The 17,756-nt window shown below is 31.8% G+C and overlaps 1 protein-coding gene and 2 pseudogenes across 2 annotated transcripts in view; 2 read left to right on the top strand and 1 right to left on the bottom strand.

Annotated features, from left to right (window-relative positions):
- The window catches only part of LOC114286210 (elongation factor), a 55,116-nt gene that overhangs the window by 25,441 nt on the left and 11,919 nt on the right, over nucleotides 1–17,756 (bottom strand). The window lies entirely within an intron of this gene.
- On the top strand, nucleotides 4,873–6,065 carry LOC114286194 (putative protein phosphatase 2C 47 pseudogene; annotated as a pseudogene). The gene has a single exon (XR_014364548.1). The product of XR_014364548.1 is annotated as a putative protein phosphatase 2C 47 pseudogene (transcript).
- On the top strand, nucleotides 15,522–17,153 carry LOC145820822 (general transcription and DNA repair factor IIH subunit TFB4-like; annotated as a pseudogene).

Below are 17,756 nucleotides of genomic sequence, written 5' to 3'. Positions count from 1 at the left end.
TGAAAGTTTTGATAGGAAAATTTTCGCATATTGATTTCATGATTGTATTGGGGAAATGTAGCATCTTTATATTGGAAGAGAAAATTTAACCATGGCAACAACAGCCCCAATGCATATAGCTATGTAAGTAAGATTTGATTGATTCATTTTTCTTTGTATGTGTTATTTTTGTAGATGTTGCAACATTGTATTCATTATTGGCTCTGTTACCTCAGATATATTCTCTAATGAAGTTTCTGATATGATGGCAGATACTGTGTTTGCATGGATCCATTAATGGACCTGGACAGTATGTTTTATGCTCTTCTTTCTGCAATAACTACAGTTTCTTCTTGATGATGTTTTGCTCTTACACGTTTTCTTCCTCACAGATATGTTACAATCATGAATGCAATATTCTCAGCTCAACGTCAATGGTATTGTGCAATGTAGACTTCTAGTATTTTTATTCCCCATATTATACACTTCAAATTTTATTTTTAGAAAGTGGATTAGAAACTCAATTGTTTTTATTGTTTTGCTTTTAATTAATATTTATGTTAGTGTCGGTACTGTACTTGGCTTTTGATTGTACTTTATGGGTTTTCTCTTGCCAAGTTCTAGGTACAAAAACTCTTTTAGATGAACACGAAAGCATAGAATTGTCTATAGTTTTCTTTTGTTGTTATCATTGCTACTGTCTGCTTCTGTTCCCACAATTATTCCATTGGGCTCATGAAATACACTCCTATTCATCAATAATGTGTGTAAATAAAGATCTCTGTTCTTTAATTCAGTAACACAGCTTTTAGTGTTACGAAGCCTTAATTTTGTATTTTCTAAATTTATGTTACGAACCTTCTGTTTATTGGTGATTTGATTTGGGAATTTTGATAGGAATTGATGTTAGCCACTGCTATTAGTTGGGATACCAATTTAGTTCATAAGAGTTGATGCTTTTATACCATACTTTGTGTTTAATTTTGAAATGACTTTTCAATGTTCTTCATAATTGTAAAATGATAGTGAAGGATAAAGGGGATTTGGTAATTTAAAATATTTAGCATTATGTCGGACATTAAGAACATGGTATGGTGTTGAACTAATAAGTTTTCCGTTTAATAGGATTAGTTTGTTTGTTGCCTTCAAGTATTAGGTATATTTGGGGTCATTTTTAAAGCAATTTAATGGGGAAAAAAAATACAAAATTCTCTACGATAGTGTTCCAGATGTAAAACAATTAACAGTGTTATTATTACTAAACATTTGCAATAGAAATCTGTATGTCTAAATGCTAAACATTAAGGCGGAACTTCCCTCTATCATATAGTTGCATCTTCCCAAAATCTTGCAATATATAAGTTTCCATCTAATAATAGGCTACAGAATACGAGCAAATTCTATGGTACAAATTTTTTTGACTAATGCTATATGCACCAATTAGTGCACTAACTAATATACTAATTGATAATGTAGCAGAATTTAAGATGTTTTTGGTATTCGTAATTTGTATAATGAGTGGAGTCAATAATAATGTTATAACTAGTGTTGGTACACTAGTTAGTATATTAATTGATGCATGTAGTACTACTCAATTTTTTTAGTTATTACTATTGCTCCCCTTTGTAGCTTAATGTTAACCTTCAAAATGAATTTCAGTAAACCAAAATTAGGTATTGGTAACCATACCATAGTTGTTCTGAATGCCATGCTATAGGAACAAAAGTGTCTAAAAGTTACTGCTTCTCATCTTTGAAACTTGCATTCTGTAATAGAATTATTCTAGAATTATATGTTCAATATGCAATGTAGTAGTCCGTTTCGTTGGAGTTATGATGCAACCAATACTCATTTGTTCCGAAAATAATAACCTATGTAGTAGCTTTTTTTTGTTTTTGGTTTTTTTGTTTTGAACAAGAACCTATATGTCAAAGAAATTAGGAACACTTGAGAAGGTTTTTGGGTTTAGGGTTGATGTTCTAATTTTTGTTAGTCATGGGATCTTCTTTCCCCCATTATAATTCTTCTAGTCCTCTTCATTTTGTTAGGTTTTTTTTTTAAAAAAAATTATATCTGTTACATTTGAATAAAATATAGGGTAAATTGCAATCACCCCCCGCTTGTAGTTCTTGACAATTACACTAGCCTTTCCTCATTTTTTTAAAATTATATTGACTTCCCTAGTGACTAATGGCATTAATGGAAGGATCAGTTTAATAATTTTAATATTAGAGAATATTATTTTGGTCATATCTTATATGTTATTTGGTTATGACCAAAAAAAAATTAATTTTGACATTTGTGATAATCAATACCATAAATTTTATAACTTGTATATGATATGCATAAGATGGTGTGTATTTTAGAATAATCTATTATTATGACAAAAGTGATAATGAAACAAATTAAAAAATTAAGGGAAAATTACAAAAAAATTCAAGATTTGACTCTTATAACAAAATAAATTATGAATTCTTAATTTTGTCAATTTAAATCATAATTTTTTTTATATTTATTTTCTTTTAAATTATTTACCTATTTTCTTAAGTAAAATGATTAAAAATAGGTAATTTAGTCATAAATTCAATGAGAAATGGTATTTTAGACATTTTATGTATATCTATATTGAGTTTAATAATTAAAATATTTTTTCCATCGATTTTACTTAACAAAAATTGGTGATAGTTTAGATTGAAAACAAATCAAAATATTAAGATTTAAATTGATAAAATTAAAAACTTGTAGTTTATTTTGTTAAATAGTTCAAACTTTGTTTGTTTGTTTATTTGTTTGTTTTGTTGTTGTAATTGTTCCAAAAATTAATTACATAAATATAAAATAAGTTTTTGGTAATTTTTAATAAATACTTGGCATTATACAGTTTAGTTGTTTTCCAAAAAATAAGATAAAATTGACAAGTCTCACTATTTAAACTAATAAAAATAAAATTGTGACACCACATGTATTTATTTGAGCAATATTAAATAATATTTCTAAATACTCTCTCTCTCTCTCTCTCTCTCTCACACACACACACACATAATTTATTACTTTACATACATACAAGGTCTTCTATTTTTCATTTGGCTTCAATAAGTCATACTATTTTTTTAACCTAAAAAATGATTATTTCTTTTATTCTTAATCAACATATAATCATTTCAAATGCTGTACAAGCCAAACAAGAATCCTTTATCTGCTTATCTAACAATTAATCACTAACTTTTATAGAAAAAAATAAAAATAGAACCATTAGTCAAACTAACGGTCAACTAACAGATTGGAAGAATATGAAAATCAAAAGTAAATTTCAAAGGAAGTCAATGTAATTTCAGAAAAAGAAGAAAAAACCATTATAATTATCAGAAATCTCAAAGGAGGTAAGTGTAATTTATCATAAAATATATGACATATATAATAAACACATAAAAATATAAATTTTGAGCTTGTGCTTTGAGTGTTGTCTTCTATTTTTTGAAACTTTACAAGTTAGATTGTTATTGTTGGGTTGGTATTGTGTCACGGATAACTGTATCAATATTTGTATTTTTTAGTTGTCAAGTTATTTAATTTATCTTATTTGAATAAAATTCACTTGCACTTCTGTATTTTAGATTAATCTTGCATATTTTAATTGTCTCAAATTTAATCTTACATATTTTAATTGTCTCAGTTAATCTTTAGATTTGCTACAAGTCAATCATATAACAACTCGTTTTGAAAATAGAAAAAAAGAATAAAATGATATTTTAATAAAAATATAAGAGTGTTAAAGGATTATATTAAATGTAATTAATATAAATAAATAATTATTGTTGTTAATTTTTGAAAGGGTATTATATAAATGAGTTTATTGTTGCTTTTAACGCAAAATGTGAAAAATTAACAAAAAAATAATTAAAAAGTGAGGAGTAAATTGAAATTAGATGTAGACATTTGGGTGTGACTCAATGGTTTAGTAGTTATACTTTAGGATATGGTGAGTAGGAGTAGTCGCAAATCCTTCAGTTATGATCTAATTTTAGTAACTATACTAAACACTATCTTTGACCCTCCAAAAAAAAAAAACAAAAAATGAAATTAGATGTAAAATAAAAAAAACAAAAAGGGAAATTTACCATATAAGTGTTTTACAGTGGAAAACATTCACAAGAAGCAGCCTATTTATTCGGAGACACACAATTGGAAACTTCAAAATCTAATATAAAATCAAAGTTTGGCTTCAATTCTTTTTACTATAAATTCCTTCCAATACAAATCAATTTAACTATACTACTATCTTTGAACAACCCCCCCCCCCAAAAAAAAAAAAAATGAACCCACCCAAAAAAAAAAAAAAAAAAACGAAAAGGGAAATTTACCATATAAGTGTTTTACAATGGAAAACGTTCACAAGAAGTAACCTATTTATTCGGAGACACACAATTGGAAACTTCAAAATCCAATATAAAATTAAAGTTTAGCTTCAATTCTTTTCACTCTAAATTCCTTCCAATACAAACCAATTTAACTATACTACTATCTTTGAACGCCCGCCCCAAAAAAAAAATTTGAACCCACCCAAAAAAAAAAGAAAAACGAAAAAGGAAAATTTACCAAATAAGTGTTTTATAGTGGAAAACGTTCATAAGAAGCAACCTATTTATTCGGAGACACAATTGGAAACTTCAAAATCCAATATAAAATTAAAATTTGGCTTCAATTCTTTTCGCTATAAATTTCTTCCAATACAAACCAATTTAACTACACTACTATCTTTGAACACCCCACAAAAAAAAAAAAATTGAACCCATCCAGAAAATAAAAAACAAAAAGAAAAATTTACCATATAAGTGTTTTACAGTGGGGAACCTATTTATTTGGGGACATAATTGGAAACTTCAAAATCCAATATAAAATCAAAGTTTGGCTTCAATTCTTTTCACTATAAATTCCTTCCAATACAAACCAATTTTTTCCGATTCTTCGTCGTCTTCTTCTTCTTCTTCTTCTACAGTGATGGTGATGAAGTTTGCGTTAAAGGTTCGTTCTGGTAGCCACACAGCAACTGGACCCAGAAGATGGAACGAGGATGAACACATCGTAGTCGACAATCTATCTTCCCATCTCGGATCTCTTCATACCTGCCCTCTTCCAACTTCTTTCTACGCTGTTTTCGATGGTCATGGAGGCTCTGAAGCCGCAACGTATCTCAAGAACAACGCCATTAGATTTTTGTTCCAAGATGTTGATTTCTTCAAAACATCCCATAATATTGATGATGGTGATGATAATGGTTTCTTGAATGAGTTGAAGGATTGTCACATCAAAGCTTTTTTGCTCGCTGATCGTGCCTTGGCGGATGAAGAATGCAGTGGTGTTTCATCTGACTGTGGAACCACGGCACTGACTGCTCTAGTACTCGGCAGGCATTTAGTAGTAGCAAACGCTGGGGATTGTCGTGCTGTGATCTGTCGAAAAGGGATTGCAATGCCGATAACTCAAGATCACAGGACTAGTTATTTGCCGGAACGAAGAAGGGTTGAGGAGTTAGGTGGTACCATCAAATTCGGGTACCCTAATGGTGAACTTGCCGTGACTCGTGCCCTTGGAGATTGGTATATGAAGAGCCCTTTTGGGTCTGTGTCGTTGTCGCCTCTCACTGCAGAGCCGGATGTTCATCAAATTGTTTTAACTGAGGATGATGAGTTTTTGATCATGGCTTCTGACGGGATCTGGGATGTACTGTCGAATCAAGAAGCAGTCGACATTGTTTGTCATGGGTTAATGCAACACCACCATCCAAAGCAGTGTGCTAGTGAAGTTGTTGATCAGGCATTGGGCCTTCGTAGCAAAGACAACCTGACTGCCATTGTTGTGTGCTTTACTTGGGATGTGGATCGCGAGAGGCCTAGGCGGGGGTGTAAGCGCAAGGCTGCTTTTGTTTAGGACTTACCTAATCAATTTCGCTAATTTTGGGATTTTATATTTTTATTTTCAAATTTTGATTCAGTTAGTAAGCTTGTCAGTTAGTATCTAGGCTTATGCCAGATACTTTTGATATTGATTTTGAAATTAAAATTTCAAACCTTCGATTTATCCGTTTCTATTGTCTGGATTAAGCATCATCATCGTTGCTATCTTATTCCCATTCCTGAGCAGTTGAACAAAGCTCTTTTCATTTTTCTTCAGAACTGTAGTTTCTAACTTCAGCCCTGAGTTAGTATTATCCATGTGATTTGCCAATCTTATCCTCGACAATCATATCATTTGACCACCGGGACATCAAATAATGCAGTTATAAATCAAGAAAGAGGAGACCATAATTCGATGAATTGTGTGAATTGCCGAGATACAACAATGTAATTTACAATTATTTACACATTAATCCAGACTCTGATTGAAGCGAGTAACAATGAAGGTTTGCTGGTCTGTACAAGCAGAGAGGCAGGAAGTCATAATCATTTATAGGTTTTATCACATTTGTTTGACAGGCTCTTCACCATAGAACTTTTACATTGTACGGAAACAATGACAACCATATTCAGAGAGCCTTCAGAACAAGTTTGCTGGTATGATGAACCCCCGTTGCCACAAGTCTCAATACCACACGAGTCCTGTGCAACCTGCAAACCAAAAAAAAAAATGTGTTAAGTGCCCAAAACAAAGCAATTATTTCTTGTCACATGAAACCACTAATTTCTTCTTGTATCACAGCTAGATTATGGGCCTTGTGGCTAATTAGTGTCCGTATGTAAATAGATCATACCCAAAAGGCTCCCACTTACAATAGGATCTGGGAGAGGCATATAATATAGTAGGTAGGCCTGCCTTTCCCCTACTTTCTTGTAGAGAGGTTGATTTATGTGACTCAAACCCGAGCCATAAAGCTGGGAGAGCAGATCGAAAAAAAAAAATTAAGAACTTGAGAAAAAGGGGGTATGGAACTTGAGACATCTGGTCCCACTTACAATAGGGTCTGGCTATTTTAATGGATATTACTATTTTTTGATCAAAAAAATAAAATAAAATTGCCTTATGTGGACATTTGGGTAGATATCTGGTCCAACGGTAACCATTTAAATTTGATAGAAGATCAAACCTCCCTCCATTTGATGAAATATCTGTTTTTCTCTCTAGTTTATATCACTTTGATGAGAATGTTGGAGTTCAATTTTTAAGACTTATTTTAATCAAATTCAAATTTGATAACAGATTTAAGTAAATGTTAGAGATGGTCTAAGAACTAACTTATTTGTATATTCTCGTTTGGGAACGTGCTATTTTAATTACTTTTTTACTTTTTAAGAAAATATGTGCAGAGAAGTAAAGAGAGTAATGTGATAACTTATAGTGACTTTTTGACTAAAACAGAAAGTTGTTAAACAAGATCTTATTTTAAGCAAATAAATACCAAAGGTGTCTGAAATATCTTTATCATTACAAATTATATTAAGGGGTAGTTTGGGATGATTTAAATAAGTGTATTTTTAAAATTTTTATGAAATATGGATTGAGCATGAGTTGTATTTGAAGTGATGTGACTTAAATAAGATGATGTGATTTAAATAGGATAGTGACTTTTTAATCTTTTGACTTTTTTAAATTATGACAAACAAGAGCTAAATATATTAAAAAAATATTTATATTAACAGCATTGCTCAATTCAAGCACAAAAAATGTGTCTGCAATTTCAAAATGGATTAGGAAAAAAATATTTCACGCCCAATGTGGCATGACCACATCAATGCCTTTAAGACATCGAATAATTATTTTAAATTAGAGCTTTGAAAATCATTGATCAAATCATATGGCTCTATGGATATCCCAATGCATTTAACAAATAAATGGAGGTGCAAGTTTGTTTATGGTATGATGTAAATGAAAGATTATAGAGGTGTAAGTCACTTGTACTTCCCTATGTGATGATGATTTTTTTCTACAATTTTTAGTTTCTTCTTTTACAAAGGGTCTTCTTAACAAGTACGGTTAATAAGTATGAGTCGTGTACAAGAAAATGATAAAAAAATATGTTATTCTCAAGACATTTATTGTTAAATTCAATACAATTTTTTATGAATTTTAAAACACTTTATAATCTTTTTAGGATTATTTATACGAAAACTTCATAAACTATTGATAACTAGCATTTTAACCCTTTAAATTATAAAAGCGTACAAATAAGTCTCATAAAGTATTGAAAAGTATTACTTTAATTCCCTAAACTATAACATTGTATAAATAGACTCCCTAAATTATAAGTTTTTATAATTTAGGGGGTCTATTTATATGTTTTTATAATTTAAGGGGTAAAATGATACTTCTCAAAAGTTTATGAAATTTATTTGTACGTTTTTATAATTTAAAGGATCACAATGATATTTTTCAATAATTTAGAAATGTTGATGTAAATAATCCACATTTGTTCTCTTTTTCAATGCTCTTTTCTCACGGTCTGTTTGGTAATATTTTTGTTTTCAATTTTCTATTTATATTTACAAAAATTTGAAAAATTGTCCTATAAATTTGTTTGGTAACATTTTGAGTTTATAAATAAATTTCTTTAAATTAAAAATTAAAGCAAAATCCACAAACTCAAAAAATGTGTTTATATTTATTTATAAATTGATATAAATGTAGAAAGGTAGCGAAAAAAAAAAAAAAAAAAAAAAAGGAAGAGATGGGTATGAGGTTAGGAGTTCAAAAATAGCGCAGAGAGCAAGTTTTTTATTTTATTTTTTTAAAACCGAATGTGTTTACACGTGTTAATAGTTTTTGTTCTTCTAAAACTGAACAAAACTAGTTTACAATTTTTTTTTAATAAATATAAATGAAAAATGTAGGTAGTGTTTGGTTTAGTTTTGGAATTGTGATTCTCTTTTTAGAGTTGTGAATTGAGTGTGGAATTATGAGTTGAGGTTTGAGTAATTAAAAATTTATTTGGTTATGAGTTTTAAAAAATATTTTGAGAGAAATTTTTGATTTTTGAATTTTGAATTTCGAAAAGAGCAAAAAATATTTATATTTGTTTTAGATCTTTTTTAAATATAGAAATTAATTTTTTTAGATTTTTTATAATAAGAATTTAACAATTTTATCACTAACTATTTTCAACACTATATAATTAAAAGAGTTTTGAAAAAAAATTTAAATTTTAAAATTAATTTTTAAATCGAGTTTTGAGTAAATTTAAATTATATATTTAATTATAAATTTTAAAAAGTGATTTAAATGGTTTACCTTCAAAATCATGAGGCACATGTTTGTCACCGGTTTAAAACCAGATTGAAATTTGTTGTTAGACTTTGTAGACTAATTATGGAGATCACATTAATAATTTGAATCGTTCAATGATCCGTTTAGTGTAACTGTTAAAATAGCTTATAAATTATAACTTAATAGATTATAGATTATGACTTTAGAAGTTGTTAATCTGTTTGGTGTAACTGTTGGATTATAGATTTAAGTTGCTGAGTAGTGTTTGTTAAATAAGCTGAGAAATAGTTTTTTCAATTAATTTTTATTTTTTGTTTGTCTACATTTCTCATAAAAAATAATAATAATAATCTATAGTCCATTTGAGTCTTTTTCTATTTTTAAAAAAATAAAAAATAAAAAAATTTAAGAGTATAACCATAAATTAACATGTCCACAGCAGAAGCTGATAATCAGAAGCAAGGGGTGAGCAGCTTCTCAGAATCAGCTTTTTTGAGTTAAAATAAGCTGTTAAAATCAGAAGCTGTTTGAAATAAGTTTAACCAAACAGTCCAAAATAACTTTTTCAAAGCTAAAAGCCATAAGTTGGCTCTGAAAAGCTAAAACAAACACCTCCAATATGTAAGACTTATTGAGCAGTTCATTTTTATAAAAAACTATGTTGATTGGATAACAATAACCATTTAATCTAATCAAATTTGTATCAACAGTAATTATAATTTTAAAAATATATTATTGATATAAATATATTGTGATCAAATAATTATTAATATCCAATTAATATAATTTTTTATAATAATAAAGTACGTAACAAACTTTATGTATTAAATAATTTGAACGATTGATATAAACTCCGAAATAGATCCACAAAAATCGAATAATAAGGGGCGTTTTGGCAAGCACCAACTTTTTAAAGTCACATCATCTCTTTATTTTGGATGCCTCTATTTACACACCACATTTCATCTCAAGGCACACCATTACTCAATGTACATCTTTAGTAATTTGATAAATAAAAAATTTGCTCAATACACACCATAATCTTTCATCTTTACCCTTACTCACACACCCCCACTCAGAATCTTCTATTTTTACCCTTACTCACGCACACACCCCACCCACAATCTTCAATCTTCCATTTGCTTAAAAAAAATTATTTCATCTTTTTTCTTCTAGTCAATTACATTTTTAACCTTCACACAAATTCTCAATCCACACAACCCACCTCCACCCGCCTTAACCAGAACCTTAACCGCCACTGCCGCTCGCTTGCTACCCATCCCCGTTGCAGCCATTACCAGCTTCGTCCGCACCTTCTCCGCCATCCCTAGCTTCGACGACCCACCATCTGCCATCCCCATCTCCTTTATCACAACTTTAATCCTAAACCCTAACATCTCCTCATTGCCACCACTGCTAAGCCAGCGTTGCCCTTCCAAATCTTCTTCAGTCGGCGCCTCTTCTTTGCAAATCTACGCTTCACTGCTATTCTCTCTCTTATTGCAGCTTCTTCCTCCCCTTATTTCCATCCATAGCCCCGTCTTCTTTTTATTCTTTTTCTTTTTCTTCTCTTCAAACCCTAGATCTAGAAACCCAAATCTCTCTCTCTCTCTCTCTCTCTCTCTCTCTCTCTCGCAACTGTAGATCAAATGATGGAGTGGAGGAGCTGAGTCATGCTGTGGAGGGGATCTAGATGATGGGTAGCGGCAGAGGGTGGCCAACGAGGCTGGAGAAAGGTGACGGGGGTGAGGGAGATACGAGTTGCAATGTCAGCAGTGAAGGAAATGGCAATTCGAGTTGCTGCCATGGCAGGGGCACAAATGGATTGGGGATGGAAACTGAAAAGGGAATGGTATCGGTCGAAGGGTAGCGCGCGGTAGAAAGAGGTAGGATGGCTGACGGCAACGGTTGATAGCGGCGGTGACGGCTGCTGCGGGGTAGAGTTAGGATTAGAGTTATGGTTATGGTTAGAAAAGATGAGGATATTTTGGAAATATTCGAAAATTGATAGTGTGTATTGAGTGAAAAATAAAAATAAAAATTAGGTGTGGTGTGCAATGAGTAATTGGTGTGTATTACGTAAAGTATATATCATAACCCTTTGTTTTTTGTTATCATTTTACATTAAGTTAATATTGTAATAAAAAAAAAAAACTAATTAATGATGTGCCTTGAAATGAAAAGTGGTGTGTAAATAAAGGCACCAATTTATTTTTTACATTAAAAAATTAAAAAATCACAAATAAATTAAAAAAACAAACTTTTTACCAACTTTTTAAAACACCACTACGCTCTGAGAGGCTCTATTTACACACCACTTTCTCTCTCAAGGCAAACCACTTATAAAGACACACAAAAAATAATTTGCAAAAATAAATATTTTTCTCATCACACACCACAAATTTATATATTTACCCTTACTCACACACCCACCCACAACAATATACACACAAAGTTCCATCTTTGCCCCCACACAGCCACACACCCCACACCCATGATATTCATCTCCCCCTCTATTCTCTATTCACATCGGTGAACATCATTGCTGAAAACACTCATCAAAATGTCGTCAATGGTGTTGCTCAACACAGTTCTGAAAAAAAAAAATTATAACTGTTCGGCATTACAGAGTTGAATTAAATCAAAAAGTTCGACCGTAGTAATCTGAACAAATTGCACTTGTTTGATTGTTGTATGTTGGACAGATGTAAGTTGTTCGATTGTAATCTGTTGAGCAAATGTAATTTGTTCGATTGTAGTCTGTTGAACAGATATAAGTTGTTCGATTGTAGTCTGTTAAACAGATGTAATTTGTTCGATTGTAGTTTGTCGAACAATGATATATCATTCACCTCTGATTAACCGAACAACGATTTACCACTCATAAACGAAAACGAAGACGGAAAAAAAAAAAAAAAAACATTTTCATTGCTCCATTTTTTCGAATGAGAATTGTCAGATGCATTCTTCATTGAATCCAATCAAAATCTTCAATAATATTATATTTTTGATTATTTGTTGAAGAGTTTTTGATTTTAGTTTTAGGGTTTTTGAATTTTTGACAGATAAGATACGTAAGAAATAAGTTTAAAATTGATGATTTATATTATATTGATGATTGTCTTTTATGATAAATACACAAATAGAGTGTATCATAATTTATCTTTTATAGTCATTTCACTTTAAAGTTAAAAAATAAATTAATTAATGTTTTGCTTTGAAAGGGAAATTAGTGTGTAAATAGAATGACCCCTACGCTCTAGTTGGAAACGAAAGAAGGTTATCCCATTCCAAAATGACCCATATTTCTTCAGAATCTACGAATGAGGGCAAAAGGCAACATAGTTCCCTCCACTCTCTCTCTCTCTCTCTCTCTCTCTCTCTCTCTCTCTCTCAACACTGTAAATTGTGAACCCTTTCTAACAGCAGACGGCGGGGACAGCTAGGGTTAACGGCAAGGGTAGTACGGCGAGTTGAGACGGCGGGTGAAACACTCTCTCTCTCCCTCTCTCTACGATTACCCCCTATTTTTTTGCACCGAACTGATCAAAATACGGAGGTCTGTGTTTTGTATGATTATGAAACTAACCATAATCATATCTGGTTATATCACATGTTGAGGTTAATGTTGTCCATTACTTGGTCAATGTTAATGGTTTTTCACATTTTAACATCAATCTGAGTTACTCTTTCAGCCAAGAAGGTCAAAAAATGTAATGCATAGGAGTAGAGAATTCACAAAAAAATAAAATAAAAATAATTATAATAATAATAAAATATTGAAGAAGAAGTAAAAAGAAATGCTCATTTGTCTGTCTCTAAATAATATACAGGTAAAAAAAACAAGAAAAATCAATGGAATAATTCATAGGTTTGCCATAGAGACATCTGAATCTGGAAAGGAATAGCAAGGGACCAAATTATTTGTCAAGTTTGTGTTTGTGTGTAAGAAATTGCTAGGTATAGAAGAGAAGAGGTAAAAAGAGGAGGTTGAGAATGAACAAGAGAGTTTGAGCTATAGTAATGAAAACAAGCAAAACTCAAGGTTAAAATCTAGATTTATAAAGAAACAACAGAAAATCATGTAAAGATGTTGGCCCCAAAATAATTATACTAGGAAAACCATATTTAGATTGGAGAATAAGTTGAGTTAGTTTAACTATATGAGAAGGCAAGATGGAATCAAGAAGAGGCAAATTCTATTGTTGTTGATTATGGAGAATACGGTTACTTATTTTTTAAGTTGAAGTTAAGAAAGAAGATAAAAACATTAAGGTTATGTCCATATTCATATTCGACCTCTTTGATAATCAAACTAACCATGATCATGTCTTTAATAGATACTATCTCTTCTGATTGCTAGAATTATTATTTTGTAGAAGATTGCAATAATGGAGATTGACTCAAACAATGACAATCCTTCATTAAATCGTGAAGAAGCTGAAGAACCCAAGAGGGGAATGACTTTTAGCTCAAAAGAAGAAGTTTACACATTTTATGCCAAATATGCTGAACGTGTTGGATTTCATATAGCTAATAGAACACAAAGTACTGGATATGAAGGGGAATTAAAATACTTTGGAATTGAATGTTCTCGGGCAGGGAGGAGGAAAAAAAAATCAGAAGTAAACCCTCTCAAGCCATCATTGTCCACAAAAATTGGTTGCAAAGCAAAGGTACGAGCAAGTCTACAAAAAGATGGGAGATTTATGTTAACCACAATTATACTTGAACATAATCATGACTTGTTTCCTACTGACTTTCGACATTTTAAAAGTAATAAGAGGCTTCATACTTCTAGAAGAGAAGATTGGAAGTAAATGATCAAGCAAGGATTGGGGTGTCTAGCGATTTTCATTCACTAGTTGATGTAGTTGAGGGATATGTACAATTGACATTTGATGAACGAGATTGCGACGATTACATTGAGAGAGCGAAAAGATTGAGGAGGCTTGCGGTAGGGGGTGCCAATTTAATTCAAGATTATTTTTTAAGGATGAAAAAACAAAATTCAAACTTCTTTTATGTGATGAACTTTGGTGATGATGGGTATGTTAGGAATTTCTTTTGGGCGGATGCAAGGAGTAGGGTGACTTATGAAGCGTTTGGGGATGTTGTCACATGTGACACAACCTATCTTATGAACAAATATGATTTGCCACTTGCTCTATTTGTAGGAGTTAATCACCACGGGCAATCCATTTTGTTTGGGTGTGGGTTGTTATCTAGTGAGGACACTAATACATATGTTTGGTTGTTCAAATCATGGTTAAGTTGCATGTTAGGGCATCCTCCAAAAGCTATAATAACTGACCAGTGTAGCGCTATGCAAAATGCTATACATATTGTCTTTCTAGAAGCTCGGCATCGATGGTGCTTATGGCATGTAATGAAGAAACTTCTAGAGAAATTGAGAGGATATTCTCAATATGAACCCATAAAGCTGGCTTTGCAAAATGTAGTTTACGACTCTTTCACAAAAGATGAATTTGAGCATAAATGGAAAGTAATGATTTCAAACTTCAATCTTTATGATAATGAGTGGCTGAGGGGATTATATAATGAGAGGCATCGGTGGGTTCCAGTCTATGCCAAAGACATGTTTTGGGCTGGCATGTCAACCATGGAACAAAGTGAGAGCATGCATGTATTTTTTGATGGATATGTCAATTCAAAGACTACTTTAAAGCAATTTGTTGAACAATGTGACAATGCTTTGACGAGTAAGGTTGAGAAAGAAAAGAAAGCAGACTTTAAATCTCGACACAAATTGTATGATCGCCTAACTATGTATGGTATCGAGAAGCAATTTGAGGAAGCCTACACCAATGCAAAATTCAAAGAAGTTTAAGGGGAATTTAAGAGACTAATTTACTGTCATCCCTCCTTTGTCAAAGATGATGGATCAATTTGTATATATAATGTGAAGGAAGACGTCATGCTTGGTGAGAAATGGATGCATGTGGACTTTCTTGTTTACTTTAATTCAACTAAATGTGAAGTCTAATGTGCTTGTCGTTTGTTTGAGTTTAGGGGCATTATGTGTGCTCACTCACTCTCAGTGCTCATTACAAGACAAATGAACAAGGTTCCAGATAACTACATTCTACCACGATGGAGAAAGGATTTGAATCGGGGGTACAATGACTTGGGGGTTGCTTCCAATACACAATTTATTGATATGATGCATAACATATTGGATGAAATTTTAGAAATTGCTTCTGACTGTGGAGAAAAAAGGAAAATTATACTACATGAGTTGGATGAAATAAAGGATGGAGTGTTAAAAGATGATTCAGGTTGCAAGAGTAATGTACCACCTTCTACTACTTCCTCAAAAAGTGCGAATGACAGCAATTCCATCGAAGCTTTACAGAGGTATTTCTCTATGCATCTCTATATTCATGTTTATGTATTTTGTCTCAGTCTGTATATGGAAAATATCTGCATATATATCATATATATGAATTACTATCTGTATATTATAGCTGATTATTCATGTTCGTTTCAGTAATGCCAGATGATGCTAGTCTTCTCATGATCTTACTTGACACAAACCCTTTCTTCTGGAGCACATCAAATGCCATTTCCCTCTCATTCCCCATATTTCTTTTGTACGTAACTCTATTTTTTCTCTCTCTAGAAACACCCTGATATACCAATTCATGGATTGTCATCTTCAATGTTCTATGCAGGTTCTGTCTTTCTTGAATTCTGTTACCAGCTCAACCAAGTCGTGGTGATCACCATTGGCTTCAACATCTGTGACTGCGTCTATGATTCGTCGGTGGCAGTGCAGTGCTGAATTAGAGGGCAGAGAGTTTGTTGCTAAAATTGGAGGAGTTTGTGGTTAAAGACCAGCAACTGAACAAAGACAACTTGGTTGATGGGATTGGGTCATCACTGCTATCTGGGTCTTTATCAATGATCCTTTGTTTTATCCTTGACAGTGATTAACGTTGATTTATGTAAAATTATTGTTCGATTTAATTTGGTGAAATTGATATACAGTGGGTGTTCTGTTCAGGGCCACTTCATCCACAGCCTCGAGTGAGTGTTTAATACTTTTTGCATGGTTAAACAAGTATGCTGGCTGAAGTTAGATGCCTGATTGATCCATGATCCATCAATGTCTACTCATGTTTTGTTGCGAATTAACATATTGTGATATGCTTCCATTTGGACCTTGTGGTGATATCCTGGCACTGCATATATTTTCCTGCCTCTTTTTTTCCTTCCCTAACATGGATTCTAATCATGCAATTATCTATAATTTACCTTGTTTGATTGAGTTCTCTGACTGGCCTGTGGCTGTCAAATTCTACCTTGTCCATCAGAATACAGAGTGAATTACTCATATTTTTTTAATATGAAATATAAGCGTGGGGATGGATTTAGTTAGAAAATGTTTTATATACCCCTAATGAATAATTGTCAGTCTCAAGTATGTTATTGCTCTCAACAAATTTCTTATGTGGTGAAGAACAACCACTTATTGTGTTTGTGTATATCAAGTGGCAATCTTTTTCAATCCAAGCCTCTATGTTTGAAAGTTTTGATAGGAAAATTTTCGCATATTGATTTCATGACTGTATTGGGGAAATATAGCATCTTTATATTGGAAGAGAAAATTTAACCATGGCAACAGCAGCCCCAATGCATATAGCTATGTAAGTAAGATTTGATTGATTCATTTCTCTTTGTATGTGTTATTTTTGTAGATGTTGCAACATTGTATTCATTATTGGCTCTGTTACCTCAGATATATTCTCTAATGAAGTTTCTGATATGATGGCAGATACTGTGTTTGCATGGATCCACTGATGGACCTGGACAGTATGTTTTATGCTTTTCTTTCTACAATAACTACAGTTTCTTCTTGATGATGTTTTGCTCTTACACGTTTTCTTCCTCATAGATATGTTGCAATCATGAATGCAATATTCTCAGCTCAACGTCAATGGTATTGTGCAATGTAGACTTCTAGTATTTTTATTCCCCATATTATACACTTCAAATTTTACTTTTAGAAAGTGGACTAGAAACTCAATTGTTTTTATTGTTTTGCTTTTAATTAATATTTATGTTAGTGTCGGTACTGTACTTGGTTTTTGATTGTACTTTATGGGGTTTCTCTTGCCAAGTTCTAGGTACAAAAACTCTTTTAGATGAACACGAAAGCATAGAATTGTCTATAGTTTTCTTTTGTTGTTATCATTGCTACTGTCTGCTTCTGTTCCCACAATTATTCCATTGGGCTCATGAAATACACTCCAATTCATCAATAATGTGTGAAAATAAAGATCTCTGTTCTTTAATTCAGTAACACAGCTTTTAGTGTTACCAGGCCTTAATTTTGTATTTTCTAAATTTATGTTACGAACCTTCTGTTTATTGGTGATTTGATTTGGGAATTTTGATAGGAATTGATATTAGCCACTGCTATTGGTTGGGATACCAATTTAGTTCATAAGAGTTGATGCCTTTATACCATACTTTGTGTTTAATTTTGAAATGACTTTTCAGTGTTCTTCATAATTGTAAAATGATAGTGAAGGATAAAGGGGATTTGGTAATTTAAA

Source organism: Camellia sinensis, chromosome 3, assembly GCF_055761805.1.
Source record: "Camellia sinensis isolate YWXY chromosome 3, ASM5576180v1, whole genome shotgun sequence".
NCBI classification, from domain to species: domain Eukaryota; kingdom Viridiplantae; phylum Streptophyta; class Magnoliopsida; order Ericales; family Theaceae; genus Camellia; species Camellia sinensis.
Note: the sequence above shows the minus strand (reverse complement) of the source record. Positions and strands in the feature narration are given on the sequence as shown.